This window comes from Xiphophorus couchianus, chromosome 8, assembly GCF_001444195.1.
Source record: "Xiphophorus couchianus chromosome 8, X_couchianus-1.0, whole genome shotgun sequence".
Taxonomy (NCBI): domain Eukaryota; kingdom Metazoa; phylum Chordata; class Actinopteri; order Cyprinodontiformes; family Poeciliidae; genus Xiphophorus; species Xiphophorus couchianus.
This window is the reverse complement of record NC_040235.1, coordinates 7769975-7788476: the sequence shown is the minus strand read 5'-3', so window position 1 is coordinate 7788476 and position 18502 is coordinate 7769975. Positions and strand designations below refer to the sequence as shown.

Here is an 18502-nt window from a genome sequence, read left to right as displayed (position 1 = left end):
ATCAGAATCAGAAGCCCTTTGTGCACAACAAAATCTAAAAAATAGCAATTCTTGAAAACAAGTCAAATAACTGAATAAAATAAGTATATCTCAATAAATGAAAATATAGTAGAAACACAGAGAAACATCTGAAATGAATGAATCTGTTATTCGAATAGCAATATATTTTTATTTGTTTTATTATTTCCAATCATAATCATAATCAAAGCTGAATTTCTGCCAGAGAGGAAGGATTGATTCAAACACCAGTGGTCCTGCTCTGCTCTCTGGCCTCCAGTGTGAGAGAGCTGCCAGACATCAGACAGCAGCAGCGTTAAAAATACATGTATACCACTCCTCATCACTTATTGATGACCTCTCCTCCCTTTATGTTTATGAGGTGAGAGGCCTCCAACGGTGACCCCGAGGACCCGCCGAGGTGTCCCACAAGCTGCCTGCTCCTGCTAATTGAGGCTCCGTCGCTCACGTACACGGAAAAGCGCAACGCAGGGTCACCGGTGAACAGCACACAGTCGCCTCCATGTTTAAGGAGAAAGTTAGCAGACTCAGTTTCATAATGTTCATTCGCTCTGTGTCGCGTTTTGTTTATACGCAGCTTCCCCAGTGACGTCACGCCTCCGTGCAGTTGCCATGACAACACTAAACGAGAACTCGCTTTCGGCCACGTACATTACAACTATTACTAAAAATCAATATAAATATTAATATAAATATATAAATATCAGAGATATTTACTGTAGTACGGCCGAGTTAGCAAAATTAGCTTAGCTAACGTAGCTTTCATCTGCTAGCTAACACGGACATGTAGCCTACCTGTGCGTTACGTACTCTGCCAGGCAACAGAACCTTTACACGAAGAGTTCGTACGTCCTTTATAAATCCGTTTAAATACTGATGGTGTGCGTCCATGGATTTCAGGTGGAGCTCCTCTGTGTTGTACTCGGTCTTCATATTCACTAGGTAGTTAGCTATATCCACATATTCTGGCATGTTTTCCATCTCTGTCTCATACGGGTCGATCCCGACAGCGGCCATTTTGTTCATGCATCTTTCCCTCATACATTTGTTAAGAGTGTCCACATATTTTCTTTGTGTTGGCCTCGAAGGCATGGGTCCGCGTGCTGCCATTGGCGACTAAGATGGCGCGGATCACTTCCGGTTCAGAATTGTTCCGTAGACAAAGCAGCAGTGATGTGTGATACCGCCATACTGAGTAAAATTGAAGCAGGTACCAGCGATAGTTATCTCATAGTTAGTGCAAAAGACACTTAATTTTCCTGTTAAATCTAAAAAAATTAAATAAAATTTTTAAAAAGTGCTGCAATTCAAATCTTGACTTCCTAAAAAGAATATCGCAATGGTCTATACAAAACATGTTTATTATTTTTTTTGAACAAAATGATTCTGAGATTTTAATCTGATCATTTCTGCCTTTTGTTTTTTCGCCTCTTGTCACTAAATAAATTGCTGCTGGCAACGACACCCAACTGTTTATACTCAGATGTGAAAATGGCTGCTAACAGATTTGCAATTATACAACTGTACATTTTGAAAAGCATTAGTGGGGCTTCCTGCACAACCAATCATAATTGTTGGTAAGCCAACAATAAAACTCTTGTCTTTTCCAGCATGCAGCAGTAAGACCAGCTGACCAAATGGGCTGGAACTCAGCTTGGGTTGCTAGGTAACAAGCGGAACTCAGCTTGGGTTGCTAGGTAACGGCTGTGTTTTGGCAAACACAAACACCGTAGGCAGTGTAACAAATGGACCGTCCCATAATCAGTTTAGGTTCTGCCGCCTCCTGCTCTGGTTTTGACATTCTGGCTTTAAAAACACCTGAAGATAAAATAGAAACAATCAACACAAGCAACTGTAAATAATTGTGTAATCATTAGTTGTTGTTTGTATATTGTATATCCATACAAAAATGTGCAAATACTGAACCGCGACTGTAGCTTATTTCAACATACAGACCTTCAATGGAATCACTTAAAGCACATTCATGTGTTGGAATGGCCTAGTCAAGGTTCAGACATATTCCAATTAAGAATCTGTGTTCAGTTTCACTCTCATTAGTTACACAGAGTGGGTGCTCTACTGTGTGCTAACTTAAAACGTAAGATCAACTAGAAAAAAATGCTTTCAATTTAACAATATATTATTTTTACAGTGTAGAATTTAAATGGTTAAATTCCACTCAAACTTTGGAAGGAATTGTTTTCCGACATCTTCAGTGTCACTAATAACATCGTCATTTTGGCTTGAAGGAAAACTACTTCTGATATTTAAAAAGTTAGCGTGGTTTGAATTTAATTTAAAACGACTTGCCGTACCCCAGGAGGCGTGTTTAAAACAATCTGAGGGGTTTAAAATCGGTTAAAACGCTTTTTTCTTTTTTTTTGTGCATTATTTAGAGTTATAAAAACAGCAACCCAGATGGAGATGCCAGTTATAAATTGTTTGTGGAGAAATATGTGAAGCGTTGTGGGTTTTTTCATTTGTTTGTTTATCTTCTGTACTTCTGTCAGTGTTTACAAATGCGATGAATTATTCGGCGCGGCGCGTTTGTCCTTTAAGAAGACGCTGATATTCTTGGGGAAAAAGTGTTACGAGAGCAGTCAGGGAAAGTTGATTCCCATAAACAGGCTAAGTTGAGACATCTGTAGTGAGAAACCACTTGAATCGCTTCTGCACATCACAGCCTGTTTACTTTTTTTATTGTGTATTCTCAGGAATTTGTTGCGTTTTCTTTATTATTCTTATTATTAGGGCTGAGTTTGGGTGTCAGTACCCATCAGGCCTGTGTGAGTCTCTGTGAAGGCGACGCCGCAGACGGTGCGTCACATCCAGTTAGCAGACACCCAGCGCGCTAAAGAGGTTAAACTGCCGCGCCTGGCACAGCCAATTGTATTGAAAGCCGTTTGAAGCCGGGTTTCTCTCCTTCCTCTTGCATCACGCTTCACACGCTTTATTCGGGTTGCCACTCCAGACAAACTTCAAACCTGTGTGTGTACAGGTGTGGGTGTCTGTGTTCATGAGTGTGTGGGTGAGTGTTTGCGGCTCCAGAGGCCTTTGGTGTTGTTTGTTTGCGCTGCTTTCCTTTCTATAAACCGGGCTTCTGATCTTCCAGCCAACATGCCTCCAAATTCCTCTGCTGTTCCCGGCGCCATGTAAATAAATCGGTGTCAGCTCGGCTGATGATGAAACGAGCAGCGACACAATCCTGAAAGAAAACAAAAAAAAAACGTGCAGCTTCTTCTTCTTCTTCTGCGGTGTGAAGTGTGAGATCTGCGGCTGCAGGGAGTTTTTTGCATCTCTTTCTGTCTTCCACTCTTAACCAGGACGTCCAAAGTGCAAAGGTAGACAGAGTGTCCACAAATTATACTCAAGTTAAGGAAAGTTACATAATCAGACGAGCTAAGAGATAAAGTTAGGTGGAAATGCTGGCATTTTAAAGAACAAAATTAAAATAATTGATATAAATAACAAAATCAGTCTGGTAAACTTGTGGTTAAAATAACTTTGTTCTTCATTTAGTGAAGTGAATAGAGTATCAAGTTTGGGTTTAAATTGTCCAAATTAGCCAGTTTTTTTGTTTTTGTTTTGGGTGAAATTAGCCAGATTTTGGTTCAAATTCACAAGTTTTGGGTTTAAATGAGCCAATTTGGAGTTGAAATCTACCAGTTTTGGGTTTGTATCTGCCCATTTGGATTTTAAATTCCCCATTTTTGTGTTTAAATTCACCAGTTTTAAGTTTAAATTCACCAATTTTAGGTTTAAATTCACCAGTTTTAGGTTTAAATTCACCAATTTTAGGTTTAAATTTAACAGTTTTGGGTTTAAATTCACCAGTTTTAGGTTTATATTCACCAGTTTCGGCTCCTATAGAGGTGAAAAGTTTGGACTCCTGGTCTCTAACAGCGCCTTATTAGCCCGCGCTGCTCGCAGCGGTGGCGGCCCGGAGTTATGGCTCTGTCGGGCCAGCGGTCGGGGTCCTCCGAGGCAAATGGCGTGTCACGAAGTGGTCAGTGAGGTCGGCTGTCTTCCTCACCGCCACCGGTCTCGCTTGTCCAATTAGGGGCTCTTTGGCCTCCCTTTACGTCCCCAACATGTCCGCCTTTGACTGATTCCTTGACACCTCCGGCCCCTGAGATGGAAACACCTGACAGAGCGAATGAGTCCAGGTCCGCTTGAGGAGAGAGAGAGAGAGACGAGGGCAAACAGAATTAATCCTCGTTGTTTCCACTCACATTGTTCAGCGGAAGAATTAAACTTTTTAAAAATAACTGAGATTTTAAAAGGGATTCTGCATAAATGAATGAAGCATAAACAGCCTGCTCATTATGTGACAAATGTGTTTGCCATACCAGTCCCTTATAGTGATTCTCTGGGTTTCTGTCAGATATTCTGAGGGTCATGATGATGGAAAAGAAAAGAGACAAAGTCAGAAGACGGAGAGCTGAGAGGAAAAGGGCAGAAGGGGGGAAGGATGCCAGGGAAGCGGCGGAGGCTCTGGGGATTGCAGCTGGCGTGCGTCAGGCTGGCTGGGCGCGGCGGCCGCCTCGGCGTCCCTTGATCTCGCGCAGAGGCGGGTTTTCAGCAGGCCTGCGGGTGCCGAGGCGCCGCCATCCAAACCTGGAACCGTCCTCATCCTCCCTGCGGACGCTTGGAAAAGCAGAGAGAAAACACACGGGAAGAGCGCGTGCATCTGCAGGACCGATATTCATTCATGCATACACCGCTGACAGGCCGTACACACATGTTCCCGTGGTAACGATGACAATGTCAACACATGCTGCTGCACATCCTGAGTCATAATGAACTAGAGGAAGGGATCCGTCTTTTGTTCTTGGAGGGATTTCTCTGACAATTTGTCGCCTGCCTCATGGCTGCAGGTTGGATTCGGACCCTCAGGAGGAGAATGAGGAGAGACGGGAAATAAAGGCAAACACAACCAGAGTGTGTTTATATATGGCAACCCGACCCGGATGAAAAGACGTGCCACTCTGCGACCGGGTTGTTGCCTTCAATTAGGCCCGACAAGGAAATGAGAGCAGAGAGGCGAAGGCTGGAGGCGAAGCGAAGATACGGAGTCATGAGGAGCAACTCAGATACAGATGAAGAGGAAAGAGTGAAGACGGACTGATAATGTAGACAGGAACAAACAGGAGTACATTCCTGCCAAAACTCTGAATGCTTGAGATTCATCTAGGAAAAATTCTAGAAAAAAAACTGGGGGATTTCGAGTTTCAACTTGAGATTTTTTTTTTTTTTTTTACTTTTGAAAGTCAGAGAAAAAAAATTGAAACGTAAAAAAAACAAATTTCAACATTTTTGTAGAAAACCATTGAAGGTAATAAATTTCCAACTCTTTTATAGAAAACTTTTGAGATATAGTTCAGAAGTCTTCTAGAAAAAACTTGAGTCTCATAAATTATTTAGAAAATCTTGGAAAATTATGAGTTTCAAAAGTTTCAACTTTTAAAACTTAGTTTTCCAAAGGTTAAAATTTATGATTTTTAAAACTCAGGAATTCCCTGGAAAAAAAATGGAAATCTCAGTTTTTTTCTAGCAAATTTTCAACTTTTCACATTCAAAAATTCCCTTGTTTTTTCTCAAAAAAAAAAAGAATTCCGAGATTAATTTCAAAATTTGAGTTTTTATAGTAAATGTTTGAGTATTCAAACTCAGAAATTTCAACTTTGTTTTTTTTCAAGAAAATTTTAGAGATTAATTTCAACATTTAAGAACCACTGAAGGAAACAACACAAAAACAAATGAAGAAGAAACTGAGCGCAACTTCCTTCTTCACAAAACGTAAACAAAAATCTAGTGGCAGATTTTAGTGGTTGTAGGATTTCTCTGTTGTCTTGGTGAAAAACGACAAGTCATTGCGTCTCGCTAACGCTAGGCTAACGCTAACTAGCGGGTTTGTTTTGATTGTATTTACCCAGAATGCTCTCTGGTCTGCTTGGTGTTCACATACGCATTCGAACCGCACCAGAGTTCACTTCAACCGAACCGAGGTTTGTAGGCGAACCAGAGTTCGATTTTTTGAGTTCGATTCCGTTTTCACACGTCCCCAAACACACCGGACTTTCTAGGCAAACAAAGTTCAGTTCAGTTAAAGCGAACTAAACAGGGCTGGTGTGAACGACGCACCTTGAATTTCCAAATCTTTGTAGGAAAACTCACATCTGCTTATTACCTGATTACAGTTTTTAAAGTTTTTGTGGGTGTTTTGCAGCAGGAGGGACTGGTGCACAAAGTAGTTTTCATCCAGATCAATTAGGTGTAAACTCTCAATGAAGATCTCAAGGAATCAACCAGGAAGTCACAAATCGAATATTTTTCTATTCCAAAATAAGAAGAAAGAGGCCAGCGTTGGAAATATCTACTTCCTTGCTTCCTTACGCCTGCGTACAAGCGGAGGGTTTTATTTTGGATGCTTTTATCACCTGCTCACCTGAGATTCCCTGGAAGCTATTAATTTAAAGCCACAAAGTTTACTGCCTCCGTTAAAGGAGGAAAAAGGGTAAAGGAGGAAGGGGGGAGGGAGGGAGAGAAAAGGCAAAGAGTATCTTATTGTTTTTATTAAATCCATTCCCTGGGTGTCCTGGTCAATAATGACTCGATATATTAGCGGGCGCCTTGCTATTTGCGCTGTTTTCCGGGTGTTTTCCCTGCCCGTGATTGAGCGGAGCTATTTTCACGAGCGGAGGCGGCTGAGGGGACCAGGGAGGCTAACGCGTGTTTGATCAAAGTTTATGTGAAATTTCCCGGGGCCTCCTGTGGGAGCTGCTGTTTATGAACTGTAATAAAAAGAGTCATTTTGACGGCGTGACCCTGCCGCGCCGGGTGAAGGATTTGGTTATGTCTCTGTTTGCAAGGAGCAGGAGGTGGAGCGGGAGACGGGAGGAAAAGCTGGATGGGTTTTCGGAGGAAGGCGGATCATGCAGCGGCGAAGGATGGGAGGAAAAAAAAAAGAGGGAGTGTTGGAAAGACGAGTGAACAGAGGGGATTACAAGCCTCGGTGTTGTCTCAGCAGCCAGCCAGCACCTCTTAATGAAACACTTTGGTTCAATTCCTGACTCATCCCGCGCCGCCTGATCAGCTTTGTCCCCCACAATCCTCCTCTCCTCTGAATGTAATGCATCGTAAATGAGAAATTAGAATGCAGAAGACTCTCAAACATGGGAACCAGGAAGAGAAGATGAATCTTATCGAGTGTGTTACGAGGAAACCACGTCGATAAGAAGGTATAAATAGTAACCTTTGAGAAAATCAAATAATGTTGACCTTTTGCTAAGTCGATAAGATAATCCTCCACGCTCCTTTCTGCCTGCGGAGATGCTTGAACAGTATTATGCTTTTAATGAAGTGATGAACAGTCTCCGGGCTGCGAAGATTACCGCCGGACTTGGACAGATGCTTTCCAAAAGCTACTAAATGATAGGTTAATATTAACATTAGCTCGCCTCAAATCATTCTTTCCAGCATTTTGCCTCCGTATGCATTGCTTCAGAAAATCACTCTGAATTTCTTCAAACTTCTCCAGACTTCCTTGTAACCTTTTAAAGTGATATTAAAATAGTTCCTGCAGGTCTTCTGAAATGTATTTTAGACTCTGGTGGCTTTTTCACTGATTTTCTATCCAGTACTTGTGTGTATTTATGTAAATATATGAAAAAAATAACCAGAAGACACGGATTAATCTCTGCAAAACTGTCCTCAGCAGATTAAACATGTCTGTAAGAAATTAATCAACTGCTGAGGTCTTGTTTATCACCGACTGCACCTCGACAGTTCGTGGTTATCACCTTGTTGGAGCAAAAATGTTATTTGTTTTCTGTCAAACTCTGTCATGTTTGGTGTTTTTCATAGATTCAGTTACAGAAATGGGAATAAAGAGTCACTAAGGTTAGTCAATGACATTACATATCAGCCAAAATGTTTATGGTTTTTGGAGAGTCATGGCAAAAATATCGGTAAGGTCTTAGTAAAGTCTTGACAAGATATATGAAAATTATTGGTAAGGTTTTGGCACGATCATGTTAAATATTGGTCAGGTCCCAATAAGGTCTTTGCATGACATGGGTAAAGTATCAGTAAAGCCGTTGTAAATTATTGGAAAGGTCTTGTCAACATATTTGTACGGTCTTGGTAAGAACGTCATAAGATCTAGTCAAGACTTCAGTAAATTATGGAAAAAGTCTTGGTAAAATATTGGTAAGCTATCAGTAAGGTCTTGATAAGATATGGGTAACGTTTCGGTGAGGTCTTGTCAACATTCTGGTAAAATAAGATCTTAGGAGTGTCTTTACAAGATATGGGTAAATTATTTGGAATGCTTAGGCAAGATTATGTCAGCATATTGGTACGGTCTTGGTCACGTCTTGGTAATCAAGACATGAATAATGTATTGGAAAGTTCTTAGTAAAATATTGGTAAGATCTTTGTAACGTCTTTACAAGATACAGGTTAAGTATCAGTAAGGTCTTGTAAACGTACCGGTAAGATCTAGTGAAGACGGGGGTAAATTATCGGTAAGGTCTTGTCAACATATTGGTAAGGTCTTGATAAGTTGTGGGACTTAGTAAGATATTGGTACGGTCTTAGGTCTTATCACGATGGAGTAAAGTATCAGCTCTTAGGAAGATATTGGTAAGGTCTAGTAAAGTCTTGACAAAATGCAGGTAAGTACCTCTTGTCAACATATTGGTTACCAACATATTGGTAAGGTCTTAGAAAGTATCAGCACGGTCTTGATATTATATTGTTAAGGTCATGATAAGGTTTTACAGTAAAGTCTAAGACCTGAGAAGGTCTTTGAAGAATACTGACAAGTTGTGGGTAAAGTATCTTAGTAAGATATTGGTAAGGTCTTAATAAAGTCTTGACAAAACATTGGTAAAGTACTGGGAAGGTCTTGACATGTTGTGGGTAAAGTATCTGTCTTTACCCACAACAATATCTTACCAATATGTTGGTAAAATCATAAATAAATGTTTACAACTGTTGTCATTATGCATCACTTGGTAAATAATGACGCTTTTAATGCAAAGTTGACACTTTTAGTAACATTTTTAATACAAATTTGCTTTACAAGTGTCATTATTTACTGAATGACATTTATGACAACAGTCATAAACATTACAGAAACTCCTTTATCTTCATGGCTGTCATGCCAGGCTTATGCACACCCCTACAAATAAACTGTAACTATAAAGGCTAACTGTTTGGAGGGAAAGCGTAAAGAAGTAATAGATGATTCAAGACTTTTGCACAGCGTTATGAAAGGAAAGACGTCGGCTTTAAGTTAAAGAAATCAGAACATCCTCCCAGTTCAAGCTGCGCTCCGCTTCTCTAAATAAACCCAGCAGGTCAATGAAATCTGCAGGAGAACCAGTGAAGCTGCGCTGCGACGACGCTCCCGTCTGAGATTTATCACGAAAGAAAAATCAATGCGGCAAAGAAGGATCACAGCGAACACCAGAGACCCATCAGCTGTAATAGCCATCACGACACGCACCACTTACAGAAAAAACACACATCTGTCAGGCGAGGCGGTCTGCAGGAAAACACACGAGAGCGTCTCCTAATTTCCTTTCTTATACTGAAGGTCTTTAATGTGGAAATAAAAAGAAACTGAGGTAGATTATTTGTGCATCTGTTCAATAACATGTCCTGGACTTCCTGCAGGCCAAACATGAGCATGCACATCCATCACAGAGCTCACCTATGGGTCCATGGCTGCATGCCACACACACACACACACACCCACACACACACACACAGAGGCAGGCAGGCAGGCAGAGGATTATTGAGGTGGTATCAAACAGGAATAATAAAGCAGGTTCTTAAGATTTTAATAAGAATAAAATGAAACAGTAACCACCAAGGGGCCGGCAGGGTTAATCCCTTCTATATTACTGAAAATAAAAAGAGGATAAAAACAGACAGGAGGGCAGAGCTGCTGCTGCTGCTGCAGGAGGAGGGAGAGCGAGGAAGACGAGGGGGGGGCTGCAGGGATGAGAGCGAAGAATATGCCATCAAAAGTGGATCCAGTTAAAAGGGATTGAAATTAACAAGCAGGTTTTAAAATAGAACCTATAATTTCCTTCCACATGCAGAAAAACGGCTGAGTTTAGGCCTAAGTGTCACTTCTTCTTCTTCTTCTTCTTCTTCTTTTTCTTCTTCTTCTCCAATGTCAGCGTGTGAGCAGATGGCATGAAACAGTTGGCAGGAGCGCGCGAGCGTGAATATCTGTTTACTAATAACCCTTTAATTACTTCAGATGGGCAACGGGATCAAACACGCGGACCCACTCAGGAATTAGCCCTAAATCAGACCGGACTGGAAACCCGGGCGAAGCCCCCGGTGCTGCGGCGGGCCACAAAAAAAAGCTGTGAAAAGTGGCGCTTTGAAAACCCGTTACAGACGGGATATTCTGTCTTTATTTTCACCGAGTTTTATCCATAATCAAACACAGCAGATGCTGCGATGCAAATTTAAGAGCGGAAAATTATTCATGTTTGAAGCGTCAGAAAGTGGAGGGAATTTCTTTCTTGTTGAAGTTTTTAAACACAAAAAAAAGCTGAAATAAAAGTCTATCATTAAAACATTTCACCTGCTGAATATACCGATCCACTTTCTTCACTTCCGATACCGACACCGATATCCGACGCGTCGTATCGGCCGATACAGATAAACAGCTGAATTCATTTCAAACGATTGGTTTTTTAAAAATGATCTGAATTACAAATTTATTTGCTAAATCTACAAACTTAAATACACCAATAAACTTGATCAAACATGGAGAAACAGGTTCAGTCAGTGAAATTAATTAACCAGTCAAATAAATTAAGTGAAATTAACCGAAACAGTTTAAAACTTGTAAAAAATAAACTGCAACACATTTTTCAAATGGTTCAGAAAGTGTAATTAGAAATTATAAATATAATGTAAAAAAATAAAGAGTACATCTTCTGTTATGGATCATCGATATCCGATCCAGAATGTTTTCAAATATCGGACCGATACAGAGATTAATATCGGTGCATCTTTACTCATGAGTTTATCGCCTCCTCTTTTATTAATTAGTTATGTTTTAATTTTTAGTTCACACAAATACTTCTCTCAATATCGGCAGGGAATGCAGTACAAAACAATGCTAGAGTTAGCATTGTGTCATTTCACTGCAAAATCTTATTTTAACATTTTTAGTGCAAACGTCTTAGTTCACTTAAAATAAGACAAAACTAACTTACAAGTAATTTTTCAGCAAGATATAGGAGTTTGTTTTAGGTCAATAATTCCTTGATATTGATGGGAAAGTTCCAGTTATATTAGCAGATTATTTCACTTATAAAATGGGGAAAATGTCATAAGTGAAATAATCTTCCAGTTGAAGCAGCACTTTTTAATCAATTTTAAGAGGAAACAATCTCCTGTTTCTTGATTGCATGTAAATTCATGGTTAGTTTTGTCCTGTAAACAATATTGAATTTTGACCAACAAATGATTATTGTCATAAAATATGTTTTAAGGTTAAAACCTGCTGAGCCTGGTGGTCATTCATCCAGCGGCACGTTGTGTTTTTGAGTGATAAATGATAATTATGTGTTATTGAAAGATTGAAAGATTAACATCTGAGCACCATCTACAAAGTCTTAAAAAAGCAAACATTAAAAAAAAATTAAATAAATAAGCAATGCTAAGCCTGGTGGAGGGACAAGTAAAGCCTGGTGGCCCGCCAGGCTTATAACACACTGAGGGAAACTCTGATGTGCAAACTATTAAAACTTTCACTACTAGAACATGCAGGACGTTGAACGTCCTGCTCCTTCCTGTCATTCATTATAGGATAAAAACACTGAGACACTAATCGTTTTTAGTGCACTAATCAGTTGCTATTTTGTAAATATTTTAACACACTGATAATGCATAATGTCCACTTTAGTGGACAGATGATTTATTCCAGGTTTCCTTCTAGAAACGACTCGCCGTTTGTCCTCAAAATGGACCAAAAACTGACTGACTAACCAAAAGCATCTCAGGTTTCCCACAGGAGGAAAGTCAGACAGATTTGATGAGGAATCGTCAGTGTGAACCGGTCTGCTGATAAACCGGATCCGAGGGCTTGGTGCTCATCCTCACTTCCCGCTGCAGGATGTTCTCACGATGTAGAGCGACGATATTCACCAGTAATCTTTAAAGAATTAACAACGCTGTACTATTTGACTCAACTGTTTTCATTAGCTATGGAAGAAGAAGAAAGTAAGAATATGTTTTTATCAAAATTCAGATTTTTTCCGTAAACTTCTGAGTTTAATCTCAGAATTCAAACATTTTTCTCATAATTTTGACTTTAATTTTTATCTCAGAAGATTTCAGTCAGTATTAGGGCCACTGAAAAAACTTTTTTTTCTCAGAATTTGGACCTTTTCTCAATTCTGACTTTAATCTCAGAATTCTGACTTTAATCTCAAAATTCTGATTTTAATCTCAGAATTCTGACTTTAATCTCAAAATTCTGACTTATTTTCTCAAATTCTTTCTCAAAATTCTGACTTTAATTTTTATCTGAAAATATTAAAGTCAGTATAAAGGCCATTGAAAGTAAAATCATTTTTGATCTTAAAGTTTTTCTCAAAATGTTTTGCTTAAATTTGGGTCTCAGAAAATTAAAGCCACAATTCTGAAAAAAAAGTTGAATTATTTTTTTTAACCTTGACCTTGGAGTCACCTCAAACTCCAAAACAAATCACTGAAAAAAGCTGTGGTTAAACAGCATCTCAAAACTGCACTGTAAAATATTGTTTATATTGAATTAATGTAGATTTGAGCTACTTTCCTCATCTAAATCTTATTATTTCTGACTAAAATGAGGCTATTTTCTAAGTTGTTTAACTGTATTGAGCTACAGCGCCATCAGGGCCGTTGCAAGAAAAAAAGCTTTTCATATTTCTTATTTGTTCAAATCCAGTAGTGAATGACTGCACATAAAATTATGTTTTGCTACTTTTTGTTTTGTCTACAACAGTAAAATAATTTCAGTTATTCATCCTGCTTTTCTCCATTCCAGTTGCTTGCTGTATTCTTGTTGGTTGCGCAGAAGGCTCCACTTCTGCTTTTCAAAGATGTATGGTTGGGTAATTGTGCAGATTACTTCACATATTCACTTAAAACAATCTCCTGCAACTTGCTGAAAAGTTACTTTCAAGTTACTTTTGTCTTATTTCAAGTGAACTAAGATATTCCAACTAGAAATTAGACTAAAAATACTTAAGTGTTTTTGCTGTGTGTGCAATTATTACAACACAAACCAGCCAGATTTGGTTATTTTTTGCTAACAGAAACAAATTTAATCCCAGTTATTTGTACTCCAGACTCACATCCTCACTGTGACCGACACAAACGTCCCGCGTTACGCCATTAGAATCATTTATAGCTCCATCCGCCTGTGCGTTTCCTCCACAACTCGCAGACACTTTTATTATTTTGTTCTCTTAATGCATATGCCTCTGTTCATATACAGTGAGCGTTATGAGGGTGCTCTCAGGGAGAAAATCCCCGCTGTGCGTAAATGTCATGGTGGGAAAAAAATTCCCAGGTGTGCCAGAATAGAGTTAACCTTCACCATTTTGTTCCGCTGAGCCCACCTCTCAGCGAAGCGCCTTACAAAGATTCGCTCTCCGTCTTCCTTTCTACGCCTTTCATTACGCGAACGCGGAGCGGACGCCGCTCGCCAGATGCCCTTTTCTTTTTGCAAGTGTGTTGAGAAAGCATACATTTTAATGACGGGACCTTTACTTTTAAATAACTGCGAAGAGAGAGAGAGAGAGAGAGAGAGAGAGAGAGAGGTGGGGGGAAATAAATTGCTGTTCAAAAGGAGATAACACTCCTGGCATTGTGGGTTTGCTGGGGATTGGCCAGCTGTGTGGCAGCAACCCCTGTGTTGAGACCAACCTGTATAAATTAGGATAAAAATAGCCTCATCTGGTGTAGTATTACCAGGGGTGTGCTTGAGTGCTCTGGCACATGCTTAATATACGGCTAGGTGTAGAAAGGAAAGCATCATATGTCCAGACTGCAGCCTGGTTGCGTGGCAGTTGTATGTGCGAGTGGGCGGGATGCTTTATCCTAAATCCCGCTCAAGTGTAATGCAAACAGTGGTGGCAGTGTGTGTGGTTATTGTTTTCTCTGAGTTTGGATCCCAGTAAAGACCCCCAGGCCTGCGCCGCCCGCCCGCCCGCCCGCCTGCGGCCATGCGGCCGGCTTCGGCGCGGCGCTGCAGCCAGAGCCCTGGCGCCGGCCCCGCAAGGAAATTAAAAGGGGATTAAGGCTGGCTGACACTTTGTGGCCGATTACTCATTTCTGTCTCTGAGTGAGAAGCCGGAGTGGCAGGTTGGAGTGGCATCTTGACTTGGCTGGGAAGAGCAGGGGAAGGGGCGTGGCCACAGCGGCCTTAAAGTCTGTTACAATCCCAACACCAGAGCTGTCAATCAGTTTGTTCATATATTAGCATTTTGTCTACGCTCCATGTCAAGAGATGACAGAAATGCTCCTTTTTGTTGTTTCACAGCTGCAAAATTCACATTTTGCACAATTTTACACTTTACTTTAGGTTTTTATAGCTTCTAAAAACAACCCAAGCACTTAAAAAAAAAACATCCGGCTGTTTTTTTAGTGTCTGGAAAATATGGCGTTTCAAAATTCAAACTCTTCCTGAATGCCATAACCTAAGGCCTTTCGCCGCAGCCTAGCAACCGCAGCCAATCTCCAGGACGTTTGGTCAGCCGGTTTTACTGCTGTATGCACTGGTACAATGGCTGCTGGAAAAGACAAGTGTTTTGTTGCTGTCTTACCATCCAGAAACCACTTGCTGCATTCTTGCTGGTTGTGCAGGAGGCTCCACTTGTGCTTTTCAAAGAGGCACGGTTGAATAATTGAACATCTGATGCAGCCGTTTTCAAATGCGAGTGTCAGCGTTGATTTGGGGGCGTGACCAGCAGCAGCTTATTTGGATTTAAAGTGACAGGAGGCCCTAAAACAGATCCAAATAGGCAGAAATTATTAGACAGAAACTTTATTATTTAAGAATAATATTACACAAAAAATTGTAATGAACATGTTTTGTGTAACCTGTAGATGTATCCTAGCTTGTTCAAGGTCACCTTTAATATTTTTTTTGATTGTTTCAAGTTTATTTTTTTATATGGCACATTACATATCAATTTATATTTATATGTAAATACATGAAATTATATCCAAGAGGCAAATTTTCATCTCTAGTCCCACTGGCAGCTCGATGTATGTGATGTTTAATAATAAGAAAGGAAGAAAATGAGGTAATTAAACTTTTTTTGTAACGTGTAGTCTGTTTTGGTTAAATATTTTCTAACTTTAAATTGATAAGTTGTACAGAGGTAGCATAACAACACTAAAAACAGAAGTGTATGCAGTTAACCTACTTTAAGCTAAACAGGCAAATCGTGTGAGTAGAAAAATTAGCCTGAATTCTTTAACAAATCCGCTGCGTAGTTTTCACATGCTAAACAGATCCATGTCTGGATTTAGCACAACACACAAGGTTAATTTTAAGATATTTGGGCTACATTTGGTCATAAATGCCAAGTAAAACATCTGAATAACATGCTAGCATAAACGTTAGCATGTTAGCATAAATCTTAGCACACTAAGACTGAAATTAGCATCTATTTTTCTTTTGTTGATGCTGAATCATGACGTTAAAGTGACTCTGCGCCTCTATGAGTTTCTGAAAATATTACCATTTGTCCTCAAACTATATTTCAAACTACATTGCGAGTAAATTTTGTTGTGTAGCTGATTTGAATTAGTTACGCAAATTAAAAAATGATGAAAAATGTTTTCGATTCAGTAGGTTGTGAGTTTTATGTGCGATTTTGTTTATTGTAAGCAAATACCACAACTTTTAAAAATCCAATTTTTTGTCATAAAATGTGTATTTTAGACTTAGACTTATACTTGTACTTTATTGATCCTTTGGGAAGACTCCCTCAGGAAATTGAAATTTTGCTGGTTTCCATACTTTAAAATCGATCTAAAGTAATCTGATTACTGAAAATGAAAGACTATAGTTCCCTTTTAACATGCACTATAAAATGAAATCCCTGCAGCAGCTAGTAAACATTTGAAACCAGCCTTCACTTCTGAACTTTGCTGCTCCAGTAGCAGTCTGTGCAGCCTCTCATTGTTAGCAACACTTCCTTCCATTTGACCAGCTTGTTCTTGATCCCACATTAAATATGCTAAGCAGCCAGTTCCCTTTCTGATTGTGATGCACAACAGGCAGCTCAGGTTTACTGCGCCTTTGTGTTAGAGCTCAATATCATCACTGCAGGGGAAAACAAACTGTACAGATGCCAGTGTTTGGTCTGCTAATTAGCAGTTTGTATTAGTAATTAATAGGCATTACCAGTCGACTGGGCCCCTTGCTCGGCTGCCTGTGAAGGGGATCCAGGCAGCGCGGTCCCCCTGCAGCGCCGCAGCTCAAGGAGAACATTTCAGCACTGCGGTTGCTCCCGAGGCCAACTGCAGTCACTGTTTACCGAAGGGAGCGTTCAGCAGAAAGCATGAAAGGCCTGGAGCCGGAGCGCAGAACATTTTCCAGGGATGATTTTCTCCAGCACAAATTATGGATCGGCTCCTTTGATCAGCAAGTCAAAGTCAAAATGTATGTTATCAAAATTTAAATTTGTCTTTTAGCCTGGTGTTAATATGTTATCTGGTTAAGGAGAAAAGATGGAAGAATGTAGAGATGCTTCAGTATAAACTTCTGTTTGACGATACCAACTCTTAAAAAGGACAAAAAAAGAAGAAGAAATTTTGCGGATTAAAGCCTCACGATTGATTTTATGAAGATTTTATGAGGCTGACTGATTTTAGCCTCACGAAAAAGGCTAAAATCAATCAGCCTTTTTTGTGGCTGATTGATATCAAAAAAAAGTTTCTGATAATTTTTTATCGTCAAAAATTATTGTAAATTTTTGATAATAAAAAGTTATTTTTTTTTACATTAGTGTTAAAAGCATTTTAATATATATTTGATGTGCTAGAACAAGATAAAAGCAGGTAAAATCCAATATAACCACTTGCCTTCCAAATTCTATGGAGGATGGACCCTGCCAAAATTATCAGTAAATAAAGAAATAAATTAAGGAACAAAAAATGTGAAATGAATAATGGAATAAAGAACATAAGGTAAAAACCCCCCAATAATACTGGAAATAAATTGATAGTTGAAATAATAGTGATAATGTTTAAATCATATTGTTGTAAACTATAAACACATATGAAGCTATTTCACACTGCATAATCAAATAAGTTGGAAAGGTTCTTATTGTTTACTTCTTTGGATCCATTATTCATTTGTTTATTTTTATTTTTATTGCCAATTTCGGCAGAACTGGTCCTCCGTAAAATTCCCCAGTTTTTTAGTGGAATTTTTGAGTTGGGATTCAAACCCAGAACCTTTTTTTGCTGTTAGATAACAGTGCCACCAACTAATCCAACACATAAAACCCTAATAAATGTATTAAAGTGTACATTTGCACATCAAGTCCAATACATTCATACAGCACATTTCAACAACAAGGCAGTTTAAAGTGATTTATACCTTAAAGCAGGTCAACAACTGACCATTTAGACACCAGTGACAAACATTACATTTTGATGACCACCATCATCAAAATCATCAATACATGTCAAGTAGTTTGGTAAATGTTTGGTAAATTTGGTAATCATTAATTAAAAGCGACTCTCAGCAGCTGGGTTTTTAGTTTTGATTTAAAGGAACTCGGTGTTTTGGCTGTTTTTCAGTTTTCTGGAAGTTTGTTCCAGATTTGTAGTGCATAGAAACTGAAAGCTGCTTGGTTCTGGTTCTGGAAATGCAGAGCAGAACCAGAAGACCTGAGAGGTCTGGAAGGTTGATTCAACAACAGCAGGTCATTAATGTATTGTGGTGCTGAGCCGTTCAGTGATTTATAAACTAACAGCAATATTTTAAAGTCTATTCTTTGGGCTACAAGGAGACAGTGGAGGGACTTTGAAACTGGTGTTATGTGCTCTATCTTCCTGGTTTTAATGAGAATGCAACTAAAACTAATCTCATGGACGAGTTCTCTAGATCTTGCTGAGACATTAATCGTTAAATTCTGGAAATGTTCTTCAGGTGATAAAAGGCCGACTTTGTAACGGTCTTTATGTGACTCTGAAGGTTCAAGCTCATCACCACACCCAGATCTGATCACTAGTTTCAAGTGTAATAACAGGCAGACTCTAGAAAGTTCCTCAGATCATAACTTCCTATCCTGGAAATGTTCTTCAGGCGATAGAAGGCTGACTTTGTAACCGTCGTTATGTAACTCTGAAGGTTCAAATTCAATCAGCACACCCAGATTCGATCATTAGTTTCTAGCTCTAAGAACAGAAGCTGTGTGCTAGCTCTAGATTGTTC

At 39.4% G+C, this 18502-nt stretch overlaps 1 long non-coding RNA gene across 1 annotated transcript in view; it reads right to left on the bottom strand.

Annotated features, from left to right (window-relative positions):
- Positions 1-1871: 1871 nt before the first annotated feature.
- LOC114150127 (uncharacterized) overlaps positions 1872-18502 on the bottom strand; it is a 30996-nt gene continuing 14365 nt past the window's right edge. Inside the window, exons 2-4 of the long non-coding RNA XR_003596675.1 lie at positions 14871-15049; positions 3871-4189; positions 1872-3332 (exon numbers count right to left, since the gene is read on the bottom strand). This is a non-coding gene — a long non-coding RNA (uncharacterized LOC114150127). The remainder of the gene's footprint in view (positions 3333-3870; positions 4190-14870; positions 15050-18502) is intronic.